The 5,462-nt window shown below is 28.3% G+C and overlaps 1 long non-coding RNA gene across 1 annotated transcript; it reads right to left on the bottom strand.

The window, feature by feature from the left end:
- Positions 1 to 486: 486 nt before the first annotated feature.
- On the bottom strand, positions 487 to 1,004 carry LOC119605424. The gene is made up of 3 exons (XR_005231586.1): positions 890 to 1,004; positions 701 to 833; positions 487 to 628 (listed from the first exon to the last, which is right to left on the bottom strand). It is a non-coding gene; the product is annotated as an uncharacterized LOC119605424 (long non-coding RNA).
- Between the last annotated feature and the right edge of the window lie 4,458 nt (positions 1,005 to 5,462).

The raw sequence follows: 5,462 nt of genomic DNA, 5'->3' as shown, positions 1-5,462 counted from the left end.
TAGGGAAGTTCATAAAATTCAGGGCGCAAATTTTTCCACCCCATTCTATATCCATAAATGGATTACAGAATGGTACGGTTTGTCGTGTGCACCCTGTAGTAGGGCAAAATTTAAAAAGAAGAAGACGAAAAGAGAAGTTGGCAACGCGGCTGTACAAACTAACTGACAGCTGGAAAATGTAAACAAAAACAAAACTATAATGTAAAAAAACTATACGGTTTAGATAAATGGCTGAAATGGTGTTAAATTGATGGGAACCATATTGGTAACCGAGGTTTCTCGTTACCAAAAAAGTAAGATGTCGGCCTTTTCATTTTTTCCTGCCCAAGAAGAAGGTGGAGCCCGTGGCCGTCAGAGAAAAAAAATCTTCATTTAAATTAAATAATTCTTTTTTTTATTCATAAAAGTTTTAAACTAAATTAAATCAATCTTAAAGCTAAATAAAGCGAGAAACATAATACTAAAGCAGCAACTCTGACTCACGCCATCGCCAGCTCCATCCAGCGTGGGACTACTCTAGCAGATCCGCACCAACAGTCCTATGGTGTCCAGGTATTAAGGTTTTCGACATAAGTGTACCTCTTACCCGAACGACAGGACGAACAGAACCAGTCCTTTTAGATAATTTCTATATATTAAAAAAATAAAAAAAATTTAGTAACCAAAAAAAGAAAAGCTATATATTTGTTTGTAGGCATACCTTTCGTTCGCTCGAAGCCAGTCCGCTGGTTAAAATTGAACCAGGCGTGCGCGTAAGGATAGGATTGAGCTCAGGCCTAGTTAAGAACAATCCCGCGGTAGATTTGAACTCATAGGTTGCCGGAAACCAGTATCTACAAAAAAAACAAATTATTTAAAAGGTTATTATAATATATTATTCAATACTTACCTGAAATACCCGAACAAACTAATACTGACGGACAGAAAACCTGCACGTTCACCACCTGTCGTCAATAACCATTGATCCTTGGGAGATTAGTCCAGTCTATTGCGAACCTGGAAGTGAAAGGGGAATTTAAATTAGAAAAAAAAAAGAAGAAAAAGAAAAACTCGAAGTAAATGTTAAAACTTAAATTAAACTTAAAATCTAAAAATTTGAGTAAATCTTAAAATCTAAAAGCTAAAATCCTAAAAACTAAATTTTGTTAAAACTTAAAAACTAAATCTTGTTAAAACTTAAAAACTAAATTTTGTTAAAACTTAAAAAACTAAATTTTGTTAAAACTTAAAAACTAAAGTTTATTAAAATCTTAAAACTAAAAACTAAATTTGCTAAAACCTAAATTTGCCTAATTATTAAAAACTTAATTTGTTAATAATTATCATCTGAAGTTGGATTATTAAAAATTTGCTAATATTTTAAAATTTTTCTAAAACTCAAATTCTAAATTTCGATGAGACATTGTTAATTTTTTTTTATAATAAACAGAAACCTTTATAATGTTTAAATGAAAATTTCAGTTTGTTATCATTAATATGATGTGGTAAATTTCTAATAATCGGCGGTAAGTAGGGTGACTAAATGTTTGCAGGGAAGAGCTGGGACGTCGAGGAAGATGACGTCATGGCGAGGATGAATCCTCGAGAGGGAGGGTCGTATTGTGTATAGGTATGACCGTAGGGAGATGCAGGACTACTTTTGGCCCCTTTTCTAATAATACCCCAAATGCTGGTATGAATTTTTGTGTTAGTGTGTGTTTGTGGTCCAGATTGCCGGCAAGAACCACCCCATTCGGCGAGCTATAGCCGCGCAATACGCGGGCATACCAGCGCCGCTAGCAATCTGGCCGCTCTGTTCCTTTTTGTCTTTATGTTGTCTGTTTGTTTATTTAAACAAACAGCTGACACGACACACCACTACAATTTCACAAAACCAAAAAATGTCCTAAAAATCAAAGTATTTACAAAACCTCAAGAAGATTGCTGTAGAGTTTTCATGAAATCTTTGTTTCAAGAAATTCAGCTGTTTCGTAAATTACAATATTTTGAGAAATATTTCACCATTCGGTTGACTTCTAGATAAAATAGCTGACAAAATCAGACAAATATCCTAAAAGATCAAAAATTTCACAAAACCCTTCTCAGACAGGTAAACCGTAAAGGGCATTTTGTGAAATTTCTTATTTTTAAAATGTTTAACTAATTGGAAAGCCGTTTCTAGAAAATTAATTGTTTACTAAATTTCAAGATTTTGTGAAATATTTCCTTTTCTTGAGAAAAAGGAAAAATGTCCTAAAATACAAAGTTTTCACAAAACCTCAAAAGATTACTGTAGAGTTTTCATAAAAAATGCCCTAAGAAATCAATGTTATCACAAAACCCTCTGGATATTTTGCAATATTTCACTTTGGGAAAATTGGAAAAATATCCTAAAAATCATAGATTTCAAAAAACTGTGTTCATGAAATAAAAGATTGTAGGGAATTTTGCGTATTTTCTTAAGCAAATACATAATTTTTCGTCGTATTCTAGAGGTTTTGAGAAGATGGTAATATTTCACTTTGGGCAAAACCGAAAATGTCCCAAAAATCAAAGTTTTACAAAACCTCAAATAAGGTTATCGTAGAGTTTTTATGAAATCTTTGTTTCAAGAAAGGCAGCTGTTTCGTAAATTGCAATATTTTGTGAAGTATTTCACCATTCGGTTGACTTCTAGATAAAATCGTTGACAAAATCAGGCAAATATCATAAAAAATTAAAGATTTCACAAAACCTTTCTCAAACAAGTCAACCGTATAGGGCAATTTGTGAAATTTCTTATTTTTTTAATTTTTAACTAATTGGAAAACCGTTTTTAGAAAATCAAATGTTTAGTAAATTTAAAAATTTTGCGAAATATTTCATTTCGTTGAGAAAAGTGGAAAAATGTCCTAAAAATCAAAGTTTTCACAAAACCACAAGAAGATTACTGTAGAGTTTTCATGAAATCTTTGTTTCAAGAAATTCATTACTGTAAAGTTTTAGTGACATATTTCATAAGGAATTGCAGATATTTCTTCTTTTTATAGAGTTTTCATGAAATCTTTGGATTTGAATTTTTAACTAATCGAAAGACTGTTTCTGTAAAATCAACTGTTCAGGAAATTGCTCGATTTTGTGAAATATTTCATTTCGATGCCAGAATTGGAAAAATGCCTTACAAAATCAATGTTTTCACAAAACCTCAAGAAAGATTGACTTTCTAGATCAAATCGTTGACAAGTCATACAAATATCCTAAAAAATCAATGATTTCACAAAACCTTTTCCAAACAAGTCAACAGTATAGGGCGGTTTGTAAAATTTCTTATTTTAAAATTTTTTATCTAATTGGAAAACGGTTTCTAGAAAATCAATTGTTTAGTAAATTTCAAGATTTTGTAAAATGATCTAACAATCAAAGTTTTCACAAAACCTCAAAAGATTACTGTAAAGTTTTCATGAAAAATGTCTTAAGAAATCCAAGTTGAGAAGATAGTTATATTTCACTTAGGGAAAATTAGAAAATTATATTAAAAACTCATAGATTTCACATAACCGAAAAATGTTCTAAAAATCAAAGTATACAGAAAAAAATGGAATTCAAAATCAAACAAAAAATTCATAAAGCCAAGTATTTTTTTACTAAAATAGGACCTATCACGAAATTCGTAAAATCAAGTACTCAAATTCGTAAATTCTTTATTGAAAAAATTTCAGGATTTTTCTTATTAAAATAATATACTATTTACGAAAAACATTAATAAATAATCGCAACATTTCCAAACAATTATTTTACTGAAACAATAACACAAGTTATTAGTATTTGTACTGAAATTCAAGCAAATATGTTATCTGAAACAGTTAAATTATTTATTGTATTTTGGCAATAATAATAAGAAAATTTTTTATTGAATCTATAAAAATTTTGTTAAAAAATATATACTAAATTTTAACAAAAATTTTACAAAAAATATTTAAAACTAAAAGTAGTAAAAAAATTACATATATACTTACAACATTTTTAAGAAAACGTTTCTAATTCTAGAAACTATTATTTTGTACTGTGAAAACTGAAACACTTATACATTAAATGTTATAAACCAAATAAGAATTATATCAATTCATTTTAGTACATTCCAAAACTGGTTTTATTGTTGTATTCCATATGCTGACATAAAAATAAAACTCAAACAAAAACATTTATTGAATCAGTAAAAATATTTACTGAAAGTTAAATTTATTTCAATAAAGTGTTTGTTAGAAAATATTTTCCTTCTGTGTGAACATCAAACAAATTCGTTATAAACCCAAATAAAAATATTTATAAAAATCGAAATTAAATTTAAGCAAACGATTGTTAAGAAAAAAATTGTGCATATTTTTTTCTGTGTATTCACAAAACCTCAAGAAGATTACTGTAGAGTTTTCATGAAATCTTTGTTTCAAATAATTCAGCTGTTTCATAAATTGCAATATTTTGTGGAATATTTCACCACTCGGTTGACTTCTAGATAAAATCGTTGACAAAATCAGACAAATATCCTAAAAATTCAAATATTTTAAAAAACCTTTCTCAAACAAGTCAACCGTAAATGGGATTTTGTGAAATTTATTTTTTTTAAATTGTTAACTAATTGGAAAATCGTTTCTACATAATCAAATGTTTAGTAAATTTTCAAAATAATGTCAAATTACCATTTCGTTGAGAAAAGTGAAAAAATGTACTAAAAATCAAAGTTTTCACAAAACCTCAACAGATTACTATTAAGTTTTAGTGAAATTTTTCATAAGGAATTGCAGATATTTCTACTTTTTATAGAGTTTTTATGAAATCTTTGGATTTTTTGAATTTTTAACTAATTGGAAGACTGTTTCTATAAAATCAACTGTTCAGTAAATTGCAAGATTTTGTGAAATATTTCTTTTCTATGAGAGAATTGGAAAAATGTCTTTCAAAATCAAAGTTTTCACAAGAAAGATTGACTTTCAAGATAAAATCGTTGAAAAAATCAGACAAAAATCCAAAAAAATCAAATATTTCACAAAGCCTTTCTTAAGCAAGTCAACTGTATAGCGCATTTTGTGAAAATTCTTATTTTTATAATGTTCTTAGAAAATAAAATGTTTAGTTAATTTCAAGATTTTGTGAAATATTTAATTTCGTTAAGAAAAGGGCAAAATGTCCTAAAAATCAAAGTTTTCACAAAACTTCAAGAGATAACTGTAAAGTTTTCATGAAAAATGTCCTAAGAAATCAAAGCTATCACAAAACTCCTGGATATTTTGCAATATTTCACTTTGGGAATATTGGAAAAATATCCTAAAAAATCAAAGATTTCAAAAAACCGTTCTCAAGAAATAAAGGAGTGTATGGCATTTTGTGCATTTTCTTAAGCAAATACATAATTTTTCGTCGTATTCTAGAGGTTTTGAGAAGATACTATTTCACTTTAGGAAAATTGGAAAAATATTGTAAAAAATCAAAGGTTTCACAAAACGAAA

Source organism: Lucilia sericata, unplaced genomic scaffold (assembly GCF_015586225.1).
Source record: "Lucilia sericata isolate MDLA Ls3-8-SP2 unplaced genomic scaffold, ASM1558622v1 Contig000483F_arrow, whole genome shotgun sequence".
In the NCBI taxonomy this organism is placed as follows: domain Eukaryota; kingdom Metazoa; phylum Arthropoda; class Insecta; order Diptera; family Calliphoridae; genus Lucilia; species Lucilia sericata.
Note: the sequence above shows the minus strand (reverse complement) of the source record. Positions and strands in the feature narration are given on the sequence as shown.